This window comes from Amblyomma americanum, chromosome 1 (assembly GCF_052857255.1).
Source record: "Amblyomma americanum isolate KBUSLIRL-KWMA chromosome 1, ASM5285725v1, whole genome shotgun sequence".
Taxonomy (NCBI): Eukaryota; Metazoa; Arthropoda; class Arachnida; order Ixodida; family Ixodidae; genus Amblyomma; species Amblyomma americanum.
In genome coordinates this window covers 290,177,314-290,200,181 of record NC_135497.1, presented here as the reverse complement: position 1 = coordinate 290,200,181, position 22,868 = coordinate 290,177,314, and the positions used below count along the sequence as shown (strand labels likewise).

Below are 22,868 nucleotides of genomic sequence, written 5' to 3'. Positions count from 1 at the left end.
ACCTTGTGCAATGGAAATTACCTTGTGTCATGGCGCTCTTTGGCCAAAGCTGCCCTCGCGCCACAAAAAATTCATCATCAATCATCAATTTCAATTTCTTCTTGCCCTTGGTAGAGATTTTATGTGTAGAGCATGCTGAAGTTGTTGTTTTTTCAGTGACAGCAGTTAAGCGCTCGTTCTTGGATTTCGTGTCATAGTAGCTGTAGCAGTCGGTATACACGGCGGGTGTGTTGCCATGGAAACCACTCCGAGGATGTTACCTTGGAAGGAGGGTGGTATAGCTTGAGTGGAGAAATGCATAACCAGTGGGTGGTTACCACTGGAACCAAAGGTATTGCCAGGTCAGAGGAATCGCCAACTCTAGGATGGTTACCGTGGAAAGAGGAGGGTATGGCGAAAGCGTAAGAAGGTGCAACCGGTTGGTGGTTGCCATAGGAACCTACCGGAGGGTAGTTACTGTGGAAAGAGAAGTGTGTGGTGAGAGTGAAGGAAGGAATAACCGGACGGTGGTTACCACTGGAACCGCCAGGAAGGTGGTTACTGTGGGAGGAGGAGGATGTGGCAAGACCGGAAGAACAGCCAAAATGAGGATGGTTTTAGTGGAAGTATGAGGGTAAGGCGAGGGCATAGGAAAGCTTTACTGGAAGTAGGTTACTACAGGAACCACTTGGAGGGTGGTTACCATGAAAGGAGGAAGGTATGGGGAAAGTGTAAGGTGAAACCAGAGGGTGGCTGCGACGGGAGCCACCTGGTTGGTAGTTACACAGGTCGGAAAAGGAGAAGGGTTACCATGGAAGAAGGAGGGTATGGTGAGAACATAGAAATGCATAACCGGAGTGTAGTTACCATGGGAACCATCGGAAGGGTTATTACCATGGAAGGAGGAGGGAGAGTATGGCCACAGCGGAGTAACCTGGTATGCTCTATCTGCGGCAGCAGCTGCAAAATGCGCTGCATGAGGAGAGTGTGAACGGTAGAGCCGCGCACCAACAGCGACGGACTGGAGAGGTGAGCTAGTTGAATAGCGAGTATGTCTGGAAAACTAAAGAAGAGCGTTCTTGAACTATATAGATATGAAGTTGCTCTTATATTCTCTACCTCAACATATTGGAAATCATCGATACCTTAACAGCTGTCACTCAATATCTTGTGGTAACCGTCCTGTCAACTTTTTTATGTGTTTAATGTGCTGCTCTTGAAGACTTCTTAAGTTCAAAGGTTCTAAGCAAACAGTAGGTGCAACTGGTGATATTCTTTGGTACAAACTATTGATTATAGCCCCCTTTTTATGCTTACAATGCAGCACTTCGCACACATCATGGAGCTGACAGGGGTGCAGGATGGTATTATTATTCGGCGCATCCAACACATGAATGAGCCCCTCAAAGATGTCAAGACAGCTGCGGGCATTGTCGGCAATCCTGAACTTCGTGCCAAGATGGGAGAGGCATCGCGACTGATTCGTCGAGATGTCGTTTTTGCAGCCAGCCTTTACTTGCAATGAGGTATGGCACCACTGTTTTAGTTTAAAGGGGCTACAATTGGGTGCTTTTATCTTGTCTACATAGCAAGTTCTTGTATTTTCTTGCTGAGAGCACACTTCAAAACGGTGCAAACCCCTTTTTGTCTGCTCGCCTTGTTCAGCAAATACCAGCAGTGGCATTTCCAAACAGTGCAGTTTGGAAGTTCTCCAAAACACTAGGAATTACAAAGGATGCAAAATACAGACGGAATTATCATTTTCAAATGGAGTCTGATCCCAAGTGTGTCATGAGCTTCATGATGGCATTGTAGGTTTCTTGCAGCAGCTTTGTTCTTTTGTGGTACTATTCATGACACTTGCCGCTGTAGAGCACAGATGTAAGCAGGACCTGTGCCAGGCGTCTTTTAGAACTCAAAGCCATGTTTATTCTAATCAGCATGGCAATCACAGTCTGATTTCCATGTCACGCGGCTCGAGTCAAATCGTGTTCCTTCACTGTACGGTTAACGGCCATGCCACTACCGCACCAGAGGCAGAAAGGTACTGCTGCTACTGGGTGACCAGTAAGAAGAAGGCGCTGGCACCACTGAGCATCGCGAGATGCTTTTTTCGCAGTCGAACGAACGGCGTGGAGGAAGATGAAACAAAACAGCGTAGCTGGCAAAAGAGGCCAGCTTGAGTCTCTCAGGAGCAATCGAGTAGGGCACCTATTAATGTCCACTTTGTATGATGCGGAACAGTGCTGAAGGATCCAAGTCGGTCAGAGTTAATGCGGCTGAACCAGCTCCAGTGGGATCCGTGATGCACAAAAACTTTGGTACCTGTGTGCAGGCTGCGTGACACACAAATGAGTGAGGTTTTTCAGGATGTTCTCATTAAAGGGGGACACTGGTCTTGCACCTATTTTCCTTATGTTTATTCCAATCTTAATTAAACTGCATCACCTTGCTCGGTTTTATACTGATTTCAACTCTGGAATTACCTTTTTCAAAAATTACTCCATAAGATTATTAATTTTAATTAGTCATTTATTAGTAAATCAGTGCAAAAAGAAACTGGTCTATAAAAAATAAATTGTAATCCATGGCTGTTTGTATGGTGAGTAAAAAGTGCAATACTCAAAACTGGTCAACCATTTTACCTTCATTAGTAATTTTACTGCACATGGAATGTCAACATTAGAGGTGTGAATATAATGCATCGGTAAACTTTGCAAAATTGTAAATTTTTGAAGCATGAATAAAAAGTTCTGCTGTGATTATTGCACACAATGTGCCTTCAGCTTCCCTTATCTCTATATGTCCAAGATGTTAAGATATCGACATACTAAGACAGCCAGATGTCCAAAATTTTCATGCCATTAAATTATCTGTTCCTGCATAAATTTAGGCTACACAGTGATCTGGATTTAATATTATGATCAAAATACTGATTCCTGATGGAGAAAATTGGTACAGTTGGAAAATAATGGCTGCATTTTCCACAAATGTCATTTCTATAAAATCGATTTTTTTGGTTTGGTCTTGAAGACCAGTGTCCCCCACCGATGGTGCCAAAACATGTTGCAGAGCAGCTTGATGCATTCGTGTCTGAAGAGGTGGTCAGACTGTATAGTTGTGGCGCAATTCTTCTACAGTACACTAGAATGAGATTTATGTGTAGCAACATGGTAGCTATCTACAATTTCAGTACCCTTAATTTTTATTTATTTATTCATTTATTTATTTATTTATTTACTTATTTTTTTACAAAATACTGCGCACAGTGAGTCCAAGCAGGGTGGGCGAACAAGTCGATCACTACAAAAAGCGCAACACGTAAAAAAACAACACAGTATAGTAATAATTGGTTAACACTCATTATGAATATGATTTGCTGATTCCACTCTGTTATTGTACGTGGAAAGAACGAAAACTTGTTTCTGTTCTAGCGAATACAGGGGTTAGAGAGACGGGATAAATTGACGATTTTGTGGGGTTGGTGCCGGAATTAAGTATGATGAGGGATCTAAACCAAGTTTGTTATGTAATAAGAGAGAAATAAATTCTAACCTAAGCGTTCTTCTCTGATGTTCAAGTGGTTGAATTTTATTAATCTCCATTAAAGTGGTTGAGGAGTCAGTCCTTGCATATTTATTAAAAATAAACCTGTAAGCTCTTCTCTGTATTCTTTCCAGATTTTTTACGTTACTTTTAGTATATTGGTCCCACACTATGCAAGCATATTCGAGTTTAGGTCTAATCATTGAAGTAAAAAGAGTAGCTTAATGTTAGAAGAGGGATTTTCTAGTTTGTCTTTAGCAGCACAATCATCGAAATGCGGCAGGGCAGATATTGTTTATGTGCAAGTACCACGATAGATTGCTACTTATGTTTACTCCTAGGTATTTGTGGTTGGATACTTGTTGGAGAGAGAGAGAGAGCTTAATTTTTATGCGTAGCTATGATGTATAGTTTTTCGGGTTATCGGCATTCAGAATCATGCCCCATCGGGCTCACCATTCGAAAACGTTGTTCAAAGCATTGTCTCGGTCACTTCGATCTTAATCATTTGTAAGTTCTCGGTATAGAATGCAATCGTCAGCTAGCAATCGAGTATGCACTAGTGCGTTAACAACTTGAACAACAATAACTGATGGGCACGTTATCGTTATCACAATATCATTGACGTACAAAAGGAAAAGCAGAGGGCCCAAAATACTTCCTTGGTGAACACCGGATGAAACTGGAAGAGAACCCGAACGATGTCCACCCACTTCAACAAACTGTTTGCGATCTTTTTAGTATGCAGTAATCCGTGTTACTAAAATATCAGGAATGCCAATTTTTTTCACTTTAAAAATTAGCTTATCATGAGGAACATTGTCAAATGCCTTGCTAAAATCCAAAAATATTGCATCGATTTGGTTCTTATTATCTATGAAGGAAGCAAATGAATGTATTACTGTAATTAGCTGCGTTACCGTCGAGAATCCTTTTCTGAACCCGTGCTGGAAGCTAGTAAGCACTAGATTTTTTTTGGTAAAAATTCGTTCATACAGTGTGCACCAATATGTTCTAATACCTTAAAGCACGGAGACGTCAATGATATGGGACGGCAGTTCTGCAAAAGAAGACTGTCTCCTTTTTTATAAAAGGGAACAATTCGAGCTGTCCTCCAATCATCAGGTATTTTGCCTATGGACATTGAAGCGCGAACACTTATCACAAGGAATTTAGCCAGGGTTTCGGCATAGCGTCGCAGAAATGCGTTTGGAATGTTATCAGGGGCACATGACCTTTTCAGGTTCAGTAACAAGGAAAAGACACCAGGGTAAGAAATAAAATTCTCTTCGGCGGGATAATACAGTCGGCTGTTTTCGGTTCATGTGCTCGGGGCAGAAAAAACGCTTTGAAAATAACAAAGAAAATGCTGAGCAATAGCGTCTGGATCACATACCGTAGTGTTGTTCACCAAAATTTGTGTGACTGCTTTCTTTTTTTCACTAACATAATTCCAAAACTTACTTGGCTGCTTTTTTGTAAAGTTTTGAAGAGATGTGTTGAAGAAATGATCTTTTGAATCACGTTAGCACGTGCTAGATTCTCCAGCAATTCCTTGAGCAGTTCAGGATCTGCGAGTGTCTTCTTGTGCCGTTTTACCCTTCGCCTCATTTGAATTATATTGCGTGTCATCCATGGGGTCTCCTTTCTTTTTTTGTGCCTGCTTGGTACAAAAGTTTTGATACAATACAGATTTTTTTAAAACTGTCCGAGAGTGCGCAGACACCGGTATCATCGAAATCAACAAGGCAGGTTTCCAGATGTTCAATTATAGATGCGTCATTGGCACGCGAATAATCTTTAAATTAACGTGGCGATGAGTGTTTCTTTTTGTTTGCCGTATTAGAGGAAATGAAGCACTAAGTGGTGGTCAGACAGGGCCTTGCTCTACAGAAACAGTAAAATTTACAATATCGCGAGGGATCAACTGCAAATCTAACAGCGAATTGATGGAACCGACTGCGCGGGTTGGTTCCTGAACTATTTGTGTCAGGTTGTGTGTAGGCATTATTTTAAACAATACGTTGGCTTGCTTAGTGCAAGCAAAGAGACACTCAAGAAGTTCCCAGTCCACACCTGGAAAGTTGAAGTCGCCCATCAATAAAATTTTACTGTTTTGTTACTCTGACATATGATTTTCCAGTTTAGTTAAGTAGTCGGTTCCAGAACTAGGAGGCCTATAACTATAATATAAACAATGTTTTGTCCCCAACAGGAGAGTATCACACATATGCATTCAATATCATGTACGTCATCTTGCAAAACGGCTTCAATTTGTTTCTTAATTAGGACAGCCACTCCACCACCCCTAGATTTCCTGTCTTTTCGAAATACTGTGTAAGAAGGAGGAAAAACGTCATCATTCACATCACTGTGAAGCCATGTCTCAGTAATCACTGTAACGTGGGGATCTGGTGTAATAGCGTTATTTCGAGCTAGTCTTTCTTATTAACTAAACTACGCGCGGTAATGTTTATTATGCGCAAATGTTTGCTCTGATCTTGCAAGCCCCGTCATGCCTTGCTTTGCTGATCCCTCTTATCCGTGTAGACTATTCTTACACGTTTATTTTGGGATTTATCCCAGAAAAACATATCTTTATCACTTTCAGCTTGTCATAAATAAGGGTGACCTTCTTTTTTGATCCCTCTCTTCTTTCGCGCTATCCCAAAGCAGTTTTCGTGTCTGCAGCGTAGATGGGGAATAATCATTCTGAATTGATATTCCTCAGCCTTTTAGCTTTGTAGCATTTTCCATTATGGTCTTTTTTTCTGAAAAATTCTGGAAATATAGAATTACAGGGTGGTTATCGTTCCAATGCCCCAAGCTATGAATGCGTCCGATAGATTGGCGATTGACTTGAAGCTTGTCCTCAAAAACTTCTTTTATTATTTTATCTTTCACCGTAGCTTCTGTCTAGTCAGGTTCCTCAGCAATACCATGAATGAATAGGTTGGACCATCTGCTTCGATCTTCGAGATCAGTCCGTTTTCTGGCTTGAAAAACAATTACATTCTCTATTCATTTCAAGGTTGTGTGTATTTCCTGGGGCTTCTCGGTGAAGATTTATGTTTCGTTCAGCTTTTTCTCCATTTTTTGTATTAGGCTCTGCATATCACTTACCATATTTAAAGTCTTAACTAGCTTTGCTTCCATTTCACTGATTTCGGATTGAAGAGACAACTGGCCGTCTAATATTTGTTCAATATCTTCCTTTTGAGTCGGGCCAGGATTCTTCTCGATATCGCCACGAAAAAGCAACTTGCAAGCGATAAAACATTCATATGCCAAGACAAGACAACGGCGGGGGTACGGCAGGACCACGATACCTCGGCAATCGCTACGAATTGTGCTCCAATAGCTACCAACCTGCAGAACGTAAAACAGCGTCCTCGTAAGTGACATGTTGGGCCAGGGTCCGCCGAGCCCACTAAGGGTGAATTCCTGCTTCGCTTCTTTTATACCCGTAAGCTCTGATGACGTCACGATAACACGTGCCCAATTCGTAACGCGGCGGAACCCAGGATAACCTGCAGAACGTAGAACAGCGTCCTCGTAAGTGGCATGTTGGGCCCAGGCCCACCGTTCCCACTCAACTGTGCCTTTGGCATAACATAATTGATGGTGCCTTAGAATGATGCCGTTTCATTACGGTTATAATACTGCTGTGTCAGTCTTAAAATGATGCCTTTAGTCTGCTTAAATTGTGGCTTGACTGTGTATTGTTTTACTGACCCAGTGAATAGTGCCTGGAATATATGGAAGTTACACATTTTGTTCCAACTACTAGTATCTTGTAAACCATCCAGTTGGTAAAATTTATTGCCCATCTCATGACCAAGTGTGTATTTCAGCATCACTATGTCTAGCTGTTGTGTCTCTGAGCTTCAAAGTATTTTTAGTGCACCCATATGGTTGTATTTTTTTTCAGCCTAAGCTTTATATTGTAGTACACACTAATTGCACTAAACTTTTCTGCTTCATTCTTTTAATTTTACACTGGCCTTTTTTGCAGCAAGTAGCTCATTTTTCAGAAAAGTACAGAAGGAAACAGGTGACATGTATACTCAAAGAGGTGAATAGCAAATTCTTAGGGATAAGCCCAGCAGCTCTTATTGGATGCCTGCATAATTTACCACAAGCCCTATTGTGAATTGAGTGGCAGTATTATGCTGCTAATAACCCATAAATCTTGCCTTCACAAAGAAATAAAGGCAGCAAACAATTGAGAAACTTCGCTTTATTTCATTTGCATGAGGCAAGCTGTCTGAAAATAGGTTGTTATAGGTGCAAGCGAAGTAGCACAACAAAGGAATGCGATTAGATGCAACTCTGCTGCATGCCACCATCTTGTTTGTTGTCAAAATTCTGGATACTCTTGTCTGTTCTTGGCTTTTCTTCTATTTATAATTTTATTTGGTTGTTTTATTTGCGCTATCACTTCCAACAATCAATTTTTAAGAGTTTTTTCATCAACCTCATCCAAAATTCCACTCATTTTTTGTCTCCATTTTTTTTTACTACGAGTGCCTTGTGCTTTCCTGTTTAGCACCATATTGCCTAAAGTGCCACTCGGGATGCCGAAGTGCACTCCTTGTGATTGCACTTAACCTGCACGCTTGACAAGTGTATTAAACCGCATTTTCTTTACTAATATGGAGGTCTCCAGTTATTAGCAGCTTTCATTAAGATTGGTGTTTAATAAAAACTGATAGCATAAAAAATGCTACAGCACAGACAAGTAGCTTTGAATGTCAAACCTGTTAATTGAAAACCATGCAGAAAATGATTGATGTACATATAACCCTATTTTAAGAAATTTTGTTCTTCTAACCCTAATCAAAGTGATAGAAAGCTGCATAAATATGAACATGCAAACATATTAAATATGTGAAATGCAAAGCAGACATTTTTCCTTCCACATGTTTCATGCAAATAAGTGTCAATTTATTTTTCTAGGTGTCGTTGTAAAGGTCATTGTTATTGCTTTTCAATGCCTTATGCTGCCAAGTTTTAAGTCCGCTCTTTTTTGACAAGTTGTGTAGTTCTCTGATACAGTAGAACCGATCGGTGATACAGTCAGCACTGATGTGAAGTATATAGCATAAGTTCATAAAATTCCCTGGCCAGTGTACATTGTGTACAGTGTGCAGAATTGTCGGCAGTTATGAACACTGTCCCGCGCCTCTACGGATGATACAAATGCAGGGACCGCCACCATGATGACAAATACTAAGTGTTGCCTTCGCATTGCCTTGCGCTGCGATCATCAGTCATACAGTACACACAGCGTGCACTGTAGGGTGGCACCCAAGCATAAATAAATCCAGTCAGCCATAAATAAATTTGTGTTACTGCATTTCTTGTGCCTCACATGTGAATTTTGTTCATTTTACAGCGGCAGCTCTTGAAGGCACGCTTTCTAGTTCTGCAGGGTCGACGCAACACCGTGTCACGCTGATTGGTCGGCATGCAGTGATGCCACGCTGAGTGGTCCAAGCACAATGAGGAATCAAGGGAAAGTTAGTGGGTCACACACACACTCTATGTGAGAGGACAGATACAGTAAAAGCTCGTTAATTCGTGCATAAAGAGACCGGGAAAAGTTTCCGAGTTATCCTAAAGTTAAAATTATCGAATTTCCCTGAAAAAAAAACAACAGGAACTGCTTGCATCACATTAAATTTATTTGGCTGCTTGTTTTTGAGCTAGATGAGAACGGCGCGAAAATGACTTATTTTTAACGGTGGAGCTTCCCCGCTACTGCGTCAGACACTTCACAAACTGTAGCTTCGTGTGTAAGGAGGCTTCATCGCACAAACTGCGCATGGCATGTGACGAGCGTGCAGTTTCAGCTCACTGGAAGAACGGAAGAACCATGCACACGGAAATTGTCAGTGTCACTGAAACAGGAAGACAAAAATGGGGATAGAAAGGCTAACGGGACCCTCCAATCAGTGCCCAAAACAGTGCATAGCGGAGCTAAGTTGGGTAGCTAATGCGGTCTGCCACGAAGCTCAGGAAGGCGAAACTGAAACTGTGTGGTGTGGCTGTTGTTGGATGGGGCTTTCCGTTGCCATGCCTGCCGTTGCATGTACTATCGAGGACAAAAGTGGTATACTCCACGCAAGGAAAACTGCATCGTAATGCCATCTACAGGGGACATCTGGGATCGAGACAGCCAATGGGAGCCCTTTATTATCTGCAGTTATGTCGCTTAACTCGTTTCAATGTTTCGTGCTTTAGATGGCGTTACGATGCAGTTTTCCGTTGCTCCGGCTCCCGCTGCGCGGAGTATACCACTTTTGTCCCCGATAGTACGACGGAGGTGCGCGAGCAGGTGTGTAGCATGGAATTCAGGATTGAGTAAGGCTATTTGGACGATTGCTTGCCACGCCTTCATTCCTAGACACAGCCTTCCTTTGGGAACCTGTTCGAGTTAACCGGTGCAGGACCCGCATTGTCTAAATTTGCGAGCTTGTGACGCCACAGACTTACATGGGCTTTGGCTGGGATTGCGCCGGCAGTTCGAATAATCCAGATTTTCAAATTAACGACCTTTTACTGTAATAATGAATAAAAAATATATTCACCACCCCCAAACAGCTGTCGCTGAATCTCGCATTAACACAGTGTGAAATGTGCTGCAGTTTTTTTATATACGAATTTAGGGTGATACAAATATTTTTCACGATGCCATGACATTTGTATCATTGAGGTTCTACTGTATACATGACGTGTCGGATAAGATGAATTAGATGTAAAAAAAAAATTAAGGAGTGCATGCTAGAGTCACGTTGTTCTTCGCAGACGAAGGCAGTTGTGATTACCAGAGACCATATGTAATGAGGCACGTAACAGCGGTAGCCTAACCAAGGTTTTAGCTCTACCAGCTAATGATTACCTATACCAGCAGTGTACGAGCTATACAGTGCTGGCGTGTGAGAGTTGTATAAGAGGGTAAATCTATCTGACCAGCAACACCTAGTATCATGTCTGTTTCTTCAGTGGTTACTCAGTGGCTTTGGCATTTAGTTGCTGATCCCAAAGTCGCGAGATCAAATCCTCGCTCTGGCGGTCACATTTCAATGCAGGCGAAATGTAAAAGTGCCATTGTGCTATGTGGTGTCAGCATATGTTCAAGAACGCCATGTCATCAAAATTATTCTGGAGCCCTCCACTACAGCGTCACTTATAAGCCCATGTGCTGGTTTGTCTCCAATTCCTCAAAAGCACGAGATTCTACTAGTCGAATGGTGTTCCCTAATTTTACCTACTATCCAATTATTTCTAAGAGAAACATGGTGCCCATATTCTAAAAGCAACATGGTACCATATGCCCATCTCTGTGTGCAAAAGTTCTAGCTCATTTTATTTGATATAACTTGTGCAAAATGGCACTGAATCATTTCTGTTGTATGAAACCATTGGAGCTGCAGTATTTCATGGTGGGTAGTCAGTAGGTGTGTCTTAACTTGGGCAGCTGTGATGCTTAATATTGTCACTATCAAATCACCTTATTGCAGGTTCCATGTGGTGGTGTGTGCTGCGCCGTGACAACATGCCTGCTGCGGCTGTCAGCGTTATAGCGAAATTCCGTTGACTGCTGTTGGCCATATGTTAAGACCTTATGATGTTCTCATCTAGAAGTCCTCATCAATGTGCGGGGGAGGATTTTCACTGGTGTACGTGGTGCAACAGCCATGAGCCTTGAATGCTGCCACTGTGGTGATGGGATCTGCCTTGTGAAGTTTTTTGATGTTGATATTTATGTGCATTTTCATGCGCATTATATTTTACGCATGGTGGCATTCTTCTGCTTGGCAGATAGTAAGTATGCACATTTTTATCTTGTTTCTTGAAGCCTTTTTTTATATGGGGACCTTTGTCAAAGTGTTCATCATTTTGACTAAGTTCTTTGCGTGTTCGCCCTAGTCGTACTGTGTGGCTTAAAATTAGAAAGGTGGGGCGAAACCTTGCCGGCATTCTCATTTTCGAAGTATGCTAACTTCGCAGTTGTGGTGCAGTTGATGCAGTTTGTGTTGGTTTGCAGGGCCAATCCATGAGCCAAAGATGCTTACTGCACATGCTCCTGAAAAACTTGCTGTTGAAGATGCAAAATGCCAAATGCCTATTTGTCACGTGCCAGGCCGACTGCAGTTCACTGTTGTTCTTCCGAGGCTGGAAGAATTTGTGTATGTGAACCAATTCGGTTATGCAATTGGCTTCCTTCAAGTTGGTACACTCTCTCTGTTGCATTTCCCTCCCTTGCTTCGCGCAACACTGTGCTAGTGGGTGTGGAACTGATAGAGTTTGCATCATGAGGTGGTATCAAGTCGAATGGTCTGTGTTTACTTACTTTCTGCCTGTGGGAAACAGAATAATAGTTCCCAGATTGTTCAACTCGTCATATTATTGGGGCTCAGTACAGTTCATTCTAGACATGGTATACTCTGCTTACTGACAAGCCATTTTTTAACCTTGGGTTTTTGAGTTCAGCTTCCTGTCTATGCATGTTGAGGTTTTTCTTAGCTGTGATTTTGACAACAGGAACAGTTGTTTTTTTTTTTCCTTTAATACATTTTTAGTGGTCTTGTAAACGAGACGAATTAGGGTCGTTAGTTATCAACTGGCCAATTGCAGTTAACTAGACCACTCTTGTTCCAACTTGTGCAGCAGACTTGACTCTTTATTTACTTGCTAGGTTGTTTTCTATATGTTGGCGCATCTTTTTTTTCCTCGGTAGCAACTGTTTAGCGCAACTTGATGTCTGGGCTGAAAAGTAATGTAATTTGGATGTGCAAACTAGTAAACAGCACAAGCAGGAAAAAAAACTATTTTCAGTTGTCTCACTAGTTCTAGCCTGCAATACACATGCTCACTCCCTGGATTGGTTTTAGTTTGTTTATTGGTGTATTTTTTATATGGAAGGCAAATTCTTTGTGTTGGTTTCTGTTATGTATAGTACACAGGCTGGTAGCTGTGGCACTGCAGTAGACGTTTTTTTAAAGAAAATCAAAAGCATGTGCAGTGCATGCTTCTGTGCCCTAGGTATTTATTGTTAGAGCAGGGATATCAGCAGTACGTGACATGGTCATTAGGGCATCAGGATAGGTGCTGCAGTTCAGGTTTTGTGGACGTGGTATGCGCATATTCATTCATTCAGTTTACCGTACGTTTTCTCTTGTTTACGTCATTTCGGATGAAAAGGGGATGACATATTATCATAAATATTTTTGAATGGTGATATGAGGAAATTAGCAGAAAACATGTCGGTAAAACAATGTTGAGCAGTTTGTCCACAAAAACCACCTGTGTGTTCATAGTTCTCTTTTTAACACTAGCATGGCTTCTTTTTGTCTGTTCTACTTTTCCTGATATTAAACATGCAATGGCCTCTTCTGTCATATTTTTTGCTTTTGTTATGGTTTGTCATGCTGCTCTGTATACTTTCGTTAACGTTTTTGTTTAGCATATACGTGTTGCAGTGTTCACCACACATAATGTAGCTGTTCTTAATGTGGATATAGTGTTTTTCTTACCTCAGGTTTGCCTCAATTACGATATGCTCTCCGTAAGACAGACATGACAGGACCTTGTAAATATTTCAGCTAATTTTCAAATTCTGTCCAACAGAAGTACTCCAAATGTCGTGTGGTGTAAGAGCATGTAAGTATGCACAGCAAACCAGAAATGAGGTGACCATAAATGATTTAGGAAGGGGATAATTCTTAAGCAGCCTGAAAAGATACTATAGAATTCTTTGAGCACCTGCAGTCAGCTATCCAGTTGTTGCGGGTTTTAGCCTTTCCTATGACAGCTACTATTTTCTCACACTGGAGAACATCTGCCATTTGGCTAAAGACTGCACACAACCCTCATGCTCCTGAAAGTGTTATTGTTCTTAAAGAGTAAGTTATGCCTGGTTAATAGCACAAGTGAGGCTTCTGCCTGTGGTCACATTTGGTGTTCTCTAGATTCAAGGTTGTTTGCATTGTGTAGTCATGCTGCTTAGTTTCCATGTTGTTAAAGGAGTATAGACACCTAAACTCTGTGTGCACGTTTTCTTGTTTGTAATGATGCATATGGCATTATTATACATGGAATGAACGTGACCACTTGGCAAAATCTAGCAAACTCTCTTCATGCAGAACATTTCTGCTGAAGAAGGCGGTAAATTCGTCCTCGATTATATTTACTGCAGTGGACAGGGCGGAAATAATTAGGGTAAACATCTCACCGTTGTAAAAATGGGCCGTGAAGTGAGTACGCTCATTCATGTTTGCTTCATGTGGTGTCACACAAAGGCAAGATGCACAATGCCGGCATGCGTTTTTTTGCGATTGTCTTTCTCGCCACATAGCCAGCAGCATAGTAGATCAAGGCAGCGTTACTTTTCCTTTCTACGTACCTGGCATGGTCATTTCTGAACAGAACACTATCAATTGCCTCCTCGACTTCAACCTTTTCATGGTCAAATAAATCATCAATAATGTTCAAAAGTGACGCTGCCTTGGTGCTAGACTCTGATACAGGTGCTTCACTCAAGAGTGCTGTGATAACATCTGGTAAGCAGTTTGTACCTCTCGGTGGTTTTGCCAGGTCATAAAACGACATCAAGTTAACAGTCACCAGAAACTGTGACATGGCAGGGTGGTCGTAATAACCGGATGACTGCCTTATAATGCCGAAAACGTTTTCCAATTTGCCCCGACTAAAACGCGATGTGAAGTAGTTGTATCTCTGGTGCTGCGGCCCTTGCCGGACGCCGAGCGCAGCCGGGCAGCGGGCAGGAAGGATCTTAGCCTAACTCCGATCCCGGCAAGATAATCTTTATTTCACGCAAGCAGCATATCTATATAGAAAGCACTCATGTGACAAGTGACGTCACGGACAGACAACGTTTCAGGCATCAGGGCGAGAGCGCCCGATAACGCAGACGCATGACACGCGGCATAGGCGCTATCAGCCCTGTGGGAGTTTGAGAGTTCCGTACCCTTCCCGGGCCGGCGGGGCGCGCCGTGGAGAAGCAGGAAAGCGGAAGCTTTCCACCTTCCCCACGGGCGAGTAGCCAGATGGTCTGCTCGAGAGCGCTGCGCCGCCTTCCTCAAAAACCCGGTCGCAAGCGCGCACCGCCAGGCGCCGCCGGAGCGGTCGCTGATTGGTCGAATGTGACAACGGGCAAGTGCGCCGAGATCGGCGGGTACCGGCCGTGGCCGAGAGAGACTTCAGTGAGCCGCGACAGCTAGAGGACGTCAGGTAATTACCTCCCTTCTTCCCTCTTTGTTGTCGCCATCTTGCCCCGTCAGCCGCACGACCAAGCCAGACGGCAAGGGTCACAGATCAAGATTCAAGCAGCCAGCGACTTGGGAGAACTCAATAAACGTTTGGCCCAGTGCAAAGCGTCCTGTTCCGTGCTGTGTTTATTTCGCATTTCTGCTGCGCCGCCATGAGAACGGCCGCGCGTGGTGTGCGATACCGGGAGCTCGGAGTTCACGGCCTAGACCTCAAAGGAGGCTCGACGGCCTGGTAAGAACCCCCAGAACTGGCGCCTCAACGTGGTTCTCGCGCGCAGACGCGCTTGAGCAACTCGCTCCCGGCGAACAAGGCGGATCCGCAGTCTACACTGCCTGATCTGATGTGGCTCACAGAGCTCGGCCAGGAGCCTAGGGAACGCCCTGCCCCAGGCACTCCAGCAGCGGACCCTGCTCAACGGACGGGACGACACACCGTCGCAGGCGCGACGTACGCAACACCGTGGACGCCAGAAAACTCCGCCAGATGCCACTGTACAAACACGCCAGGCCTTGGCGCTCACCCATCATCTGCGCGTGCCGCCTGGGAACAGGCGAGCACATCGCCCTCCGTCTCACACCTGCCAAACGGCACAACCGAGACCGCGCCACATGCGACGAGGTCACCGCTCATCACGGCTCCTGACAGCGAGACACCCGCAAACGCGGCAAATCTCGCCGAAGTTGTGGCCAGCGCGTTACAGCAAGCGCTGCAATCCGCACAGCCCAGCCCGCGGATCGGAACTCCGATCCCCATGTACAGTGGCTACAGCGATCAAACGAGCGCTAATCACTTTTTGCTGGCTCTCGACCAGTACGGTCAGACAACAGGAACGAGTGAGCGTGATATGCTTCGGAGAGTGATGCCTGTTGCGCTCGTCGATCAGGCCGCTCGGTGGCACCGGTTGGTCGGCCACACCGCGAGCCCGATGGCCGATTTCCTCAGGATGTTCAGGGAGGAGTTCCTTCCTTACGACTACCAGCTGCGGATGCAGCGGGAGTTAGAGCTGCGCAAGCAAGCCCCTGACGAATCTCTGGTCGAATACGTCAGGGCGATGCAGGAGCTTTACGACTACGCCGATCCCGGTGCTTCGAACGCGGAGCGAGTGGAAAGGGTAGTCCGACAGAGCCACCCCACGTTTGCTCTCCATCTGCAGGGAAATCGCTGCGGAGACTTGAACGAGCTAGCTGTGGAAGCGCGCCGGGTACAAGCCAAAATCTCGGCAGCCCACGCGTACCGGCCCCCACCACCTCCATTGGAATCACTGGAGCCCAGCTGCGCCTGGAACGGCAGCACCCGCCCACGAAGCGAATCCGCTCGGGCACCGGCTCAAGGCGTGCTTTTCGAAGTATCGAATCGCGCCTTGGATCCCTACTCATACGTGCTCAGGGCAACAGAGGTCACACGGCCGGTAGTCTGGTCAGCCTCTCGCCAACCGCCCGACAGATTCCCAAGGTCGGTCAAGTGATCGCGAAGGGATTACGCCTCCAGACGGACAGCGTTACCGAGTGGAAATGCCGGTTCGGAACGCGCTCACGGATGGCTGCGCGCGAGAGCAGCCTCGTCCGTCCCTGTACCATGCACGGAACTCTGTACGCTGTTTCAACTGTGGCCAAACGGGTCACATTGCACGCGCGTGCCCTACCGGGCCGGGAAACGAGGCAGGCCGCCGGTAATGGCGCCGGTAGCCGTGGCGGAACCGGGCGATGCAGCCGCTATCGCGGCCCCTTCGCTGTTCTGGGTCGGAACACCGAGCAGGGTGAGTGCTCCGTTCATAGAACTTGCAATCGCAGGATTTACGTTCAAAGCACTGCTCGACACTGGAGCGAGCACGTCGCTCATCGGAGACGAGGTCGTCTCTCATCTGGCACGGAAGGGCATTCAGCTGCGGAAGCGCAACGTGCCCCTCCAACTCGCGCGCGGAGAGGCGTGCTCCGGCAGTGATGCGCGTCTTGTGCGCTGGAATCAGCGTAAACGACGACACCGCTTCATTCACCTGCCTGGACTCACGGTCCCCGCCATTCTCGGACGAGATTACTTGGTAAAATCGGGAATCGTAGTTGACATCGGCAACGGCGGCTCCGCTTTCCGCCTTCCCCACGGGCGAGTAGCCAGATGGTCCGGGAAGAGTACGGCTCTCCGAAACTCCCCCAATCCTCCTTCCTTAAGACCGAACGTCCCCTGAGTTCAGCGAACGGTAGACTGCAATGATCTCATTATAGCCTTTACCTTTATTGGCCGCTTACAAGTTACAAGTCCCCCAGCAGATCAAAGTCCATAACCAGGTCCCCGATGTCGTCGTCTGCTGGGGTTGGTGTCGCAGCAGGAGGCGCGGTCCCTGGCACGGGTGGTGCGACCAGGGCTCGGGACTCCGGGAGGACCTCCATCCGAAGCACCCTGGCCGCGAACACAGGGTCCCGGGTCATCCGGGCCCGCAGCACATCTCCCCTTTTTCTGAAAAGATACACCGGCATTTGCAACGAAACTTAGCACTGCAGCAAACAAAACACTTTTAATGGAAGCAACCAATGCTCAAAACAAAGTGACAGTCAGTTATTGAACCCATATTGGTCTGGCGGTCGGACATTACGGCCAAGTCGCGTTCTATATCAAGGAGGGTCAGTTCGTGCCAAGGAGTACTAGATGAATCGGCAGGTGCCTTGTTAGTAGATGGATTAGTTTCCCGTTCCATTTCTACCGGACTATCATCTGCCTGCGGAAACTCATAGCTACCTCCTTCTTCCTCGCAGTCATTCTGCTGGGAAACAAAACGAACCAAAAATTTCCGGATTCATTCAAGAACTACACCAGCAGAAGTTCTAACTACATACGACCTCGGATGCTGTGCTAGACACAAGACTCGCGCTTTTACTTTGCAGTCTGTCACCCATACTCCCGCTCCTGGTTTGAGGACTGGCAGCGGAAGAGCCCTATGACGACTATTGAAGGACCTACGCTGCCGCTGTCGGATGGTTACATCGCGATCTCTGAACTTCTTCCGGCTCACCCTCTGGGGTAGAAGGCTCTTGGGAGTGACAGGAATTGTGCGTAGCCCATCAGAAGCTCTGCAGGGGTTTTTTCCATTTGGCCCAGGGGTGTCCCTGCACGCTAGCCGCGAAAGATAGGAGTCCTTAGCTCTTATAATCAGCCGTTTGTTTGGGCCATCCTTTATACTTCCCCATTTGCCTGGGGGTATCTGGGGCTCGTCGCCACAGTGTGGAAGCCATAGCCGCGAGCTAACGACTGAAATTCCAGAGATACAAATTGTGGTTCATTATCCGACATGACAAACTCTGGTATTTCATGTCTTACAAAGCAAATTTTGAGGTGCATAATGAGAGTGGCACATTCTGTTGAAGATAGCAAGGCTATCTATTGGTATCTAGAAAAATAATCTACGACCACCAAAAACCACTTTCTCTCAATATGGCAGAGATCAACGCCTAGCTTTTGCCAAGGACGCTGTGGAGTGGCTGTCGGAATCATTGGTTCCGACTTCTATCCCTTGTGCTCCGCACATGCTGGGCAATCGGTCACCAAAGCTCTCAGCTGGCAACTCAACCCAGGCCACCATACGGACTCTCTGGCTCGAGCTCTGCATTTTTTCAATTCCTTGGCGACTCTCGTGCAAGCACGTCAAGACCTCTGCGCGTAATTTTTGTGGGATCGCCAGCCGCACACCTTTGAGTAGCACGCCTTCAGCGACTGTCAGCGTTGCTCTTTCCTGCCAGTATGGACGCAAGACCATCGACAGCGATGAGAACTTTGGCCAGCCTTCCCGGCTGAATTTTACGAGAGCTTGACATACTTCAACGGCTGCTTGTTCAGCTTTGACTCGTTCAAAAAGGCTAGCCTCGACGGCATTTGTCAAGCAGCCAGAAACGAACTTAGCGACTTCGCCAACATTCAGCGCATGAGCATAAATTTGTTTTCCCAGAATCGGGGCTCTAGACAACACATCTGACGTAACGAGGCTCTTACCCGGGACATGCACAATCGCAAAGCTGAACCGCATGAGCCTCATGCACTGAATACGAGGTGGCAAAGCATCTAAAGGTGATTTTCCCAACAACGTTACAAGTGGTTTGTGGTCGGTTTTAAACAAAATTTTAAGACCTTTGATGTACCCATCAAATCACTCTGCCACCCAAGTCATATTGCCAACGCTTCCTTCTCAATCTGAGAGTATCTGGTTTCGGCAGGCATCAACAAGCGTGACGCAAATGCAACAGGGCTTTTTTCATTGTTTGATTGAAGTTGCATCAGTGCGGCCCCCAAACAGAATGATGACGCGTCAGCGGAAAGAAACGTAGGGTACTTTGCATCATAGTTAGCCATTACGCGCGTCGAAGAGATAACGTGTTTGACGTACGACAGCGCTTGCTCTTGGGCTGGTTCCCACGTTTATTCGAAACCCTTCCAAAGCAAGTGACGTAAAGCCGCCGTTTTCGAAGCCAAATCTGGTATGAATTTAGCTAGATGATTAGCCATACCGAGCAGCCGTCGAACGTCAGACACGTTTGCTGGCGTCGCCAGTTAAGCACACAGCCAATAAATTTTACGTCAGTTACTCCAAAAGAACACTTTTTCTTTGTATAGCGGAACGCCGGCAATTGCGAGACGATCTCAAGTTAGACGTAAGCGCTCGTCATGTTGAGCCTTGTCGCTGCCAAAAATGAGCACATCATCCATCATGTTTATCACGCCTGGGATTCCTTCAAGTATCTGCGACATTTTCTTCTGAAAGAACTCGGGTGCTGACTTTATTTCAAACGGCAGTCTTTGAAAACAGTATCGCCCAGCTGGTGTTATGAACGTAGTTAAGAACCGGCTTTCGGGCGACAACTTAATTTGAAAGAAGCTGGAGTTGGCGTCCGACTTCGAAAACACAGAGGCCCCTCTTAAAAGACCGGGGCTATCATCAACTGTCGGCAGGACATACCGCTCGCGAAGTACACTTTTGTTTCATTGCGTCAAGTCAACGCAAATACGAACCGCTCCAGATGTTTTGAGTACTGCCACAATTCCTGCACACCATTCTGTTGCTTTATCTACTTTGCGGGTCACACCATCTCGCTCCATACGCTCGAGCACCTGCTTAACTCGGTCACGCAAGGGTAAGGCTATGCGACGCGCAACATGAATTGCAAAAGGCATCGAGTTCGGCTTCAGTCTAATTTTGTGTTCTCCTTTTATCGCTCCTAGACCTCTGAAAAGCTGCGCGTAGGAAGCTTCGACGGCTGTTTCGCTACTGACCGAGCCTGCAAACTTCCAGAGCCTCAAGCGCTGGGAGACCCAAAAGTACGGAGCGTAATGGTGAGACCACGTATACATGATTTGCTGGACACTTTTGTTTCCGCTGGATAGTGGCATGAAACTTTCGCAAAACATTGAGTGGCTCATTCGACGGGCCTGTTAGGATTAGGCCGCACTTTTCTAGCCTGTTAGGCAAACCGGAAAACGTCGAGGGCGCAACGGAAACTTCGGCCCCGGAATCTACTTTAGCGAACACCGGAGTGCCGGTAATGACGACCTGTACATACCGAGAATTAGAGTACTCCCCGTACACCGCGCCAACGAAAAACGCCCCTTTGTCCATATGGAGAGATGAAAGTTGTACGTACCTTCTTTCCATCACATGCAGCTTTTTCCTACATACAGCTGCAAAGTGTCCGGAACAACCGCAGTAGCTGCACTTCGCTGCTTTTGCTGGGAACGAGGCTCTGCGGTGCGCTCCTTGACCGCATGTGGGACATGACGTGGGGGTGCCTGGTCGGAAGCATTGTGCTCTGGGGCGCCGACCTTGTATTCCAGGTGAACAGTTCCTTGACGAGCTGCCCGAGTGTTGTCCTGAAGAATTCTTTCCGGGCTGCCCTTGCTTGCTTTCCGCGTCAAGGTTGCTGGTCGCCGCTGCCAAGGGTTCGTCGCCGGTTTCTCGCAGTTGCTGCTGCTGTCGTTGGACGATCTCCTTTAAGCGCGCTTTTGCCAAAGCGCTGGCAAGAGTCAAATTCGCATTCATTTGAACGACTCAGAGAGCTTAGTATCCCTGAGGCCGACCACGAACCTGTCGGGAATCATGCGCTCTTTTCCTTGTAGTCGCACCGGTCCGCCAGCGTGTGCAACGCGGTAACGAACTGGTCGACTGACTCTCCAGGTTCTTGAATGCGACAGTGAAAGCATGCGCCCTCATAAATAAGGTTCCTTGCGGCGACGAAGTGATTGTCGAACTTCTTTCTGACTACTTCGTATTGCTTCTGTTCTTCGGGTAATGCAAAAGTCGAGAAGATTTCTCTTGCGTGCCTGCCCATCGTATAGAGTCCGGACCTGCGCTTGTTCACTCCGCTCATTTAGGCCCGAGGCGAAGCGGCAGTCATCAAAGAGTTGGATCCAAGAACGCCATTCGGACGTCCGGTCGAAGTCAAACCTTGGCGGAGCTGGAACCGCGAACATGCCGTGAAAGGGCTTGACTGCGTTGTCCTCTAACATGGCGCCGGTTGACGAAGTTAAGGCAACGCCCCTCGAATGCCCGAGAATCCCACTTCTGACACCATGCGCTGTTGCGGCCCTTGCCGGACGCCGAGCGCAGCCGGGCAGCGGGCATGAAGGAACTGAGCCTGACTCCGATCCCGGCACGATAACAACCTTTATTTCACGCAAGCAGAATACATATATAGAAAGCACTCATGCGACAAGTGACGTCACGGACCGACAACGTTTTAGGCATCAGGGCGAGAGCGCCCGATAACGCAGACACATGACACGCGGCATAGGCGCTCTCAGCACAGTATCCTACAGTGGAGCTAAGGTAAGATAGCAAGTCTAATGCACTTCTTATCGTAACCATTAGTCCACAAGCTGTGTTTTCAGTAATAAATCCGCCCTTGCAGCTAGTTCTGCATGTCGCTGCCACGCGTCTAGGTAATGTAAAAAATTTCTAGGAATTTTTCATCTGCATTTCCAGGCTTCAGAGCCTTTTGGCTCGTCCTTGAGGTCATTATGCGGATAGGCCTGTTCATTTGCTTGACGAACTTTTCTGTTGGTTTCGCATTCCTGTACACAGAATGTACACGTTTCCTGTGCACATAGACTCTCTTGATTACCTGATCACCAAAAAGTTGAAATGCTAAATCTACTTTCATTTTCTCGAACCAATTTGGCTTCAGGTCTGAACTTATGTTGGGCATAGCATTCAGCGCGACATTGTCGCAGTCCGATTCCCACGCTGTGTCGATAATACCGCTGTGAACGTAGCCAGACATTTTAGAGTAGCCTTTGGACACATATCCATTCCGCACATTTTTCAGAAGGTGTGGAAAGTCTGAGACGAAGAAAAGTTGCCTTTTAGGGTCAACAGGGTGCTTGGTGCTCTTTCTCAGATGAGTAGCAGAACCTGTGAAAAACATTTTTTATACACCAGGTACACAAAATGATGCGAAAACAATGTCTTTAAAAACCAGCAACAGAGACACTGTGTAGCCTTTACCTACACAACTTTTATTGTGATAAAGTAGCATTTTTTTATATTTACCACAGCGGCAGGATATCAAATTTACAACTTTTGACTATATATTACTAAGGAAACAGATAAAACACTACACTATTATGATCCGTTGCAGCCTATAATTTATATACATTTTAAGAACAATTATGTGGAGATTTCAACTAATTGTGAAATTTCGCTTTTAAGATGTTTCTTATGCTTACACACAGGGTGAGAGTATTAACAGATGAGCAAAATTTAGAGTATGCTCACCATGTAAGCCAAAGATCCGCTACATGCTCCTGTTCCAGCTGGCGCTGTGACACGTACGTCACGGAGTCAACGTACAAGCCTGCTTGTTCAGCCAGGACCGTGCATTCGACTACAATTTTTGCCAGTGTGTCTGCTTTTACATTTCCATTCAAGGCAATAACGAAAAGGATTTGCGTCCAGCTTCCTGAAAAATGGGCAATACCAATGATGGGGCGAGAAATATGACCAAGTTGTTGATGCCATGAGTTTGAAAGCTACCACATTTGAAACAACTTACCGGTGTAGGCCTGAAAAA

At 45.9% G+C, this 22,868-nt stretch overlaps 1 pseudogene; it reads right to left on the bottom strand.

Annotated features, from left to right (window-relative positions):
• Nucleotides 1–17,069: 17,069 nt before the first annotated feature.
• LOC144118854 (uncharacterized) lies at nucleotides 17,070–21,306 on the bottom strand (annotated as a pseudogene).
• Nucleotides 21,307–22,868: the final 1,562 nt, after the last annotated feature.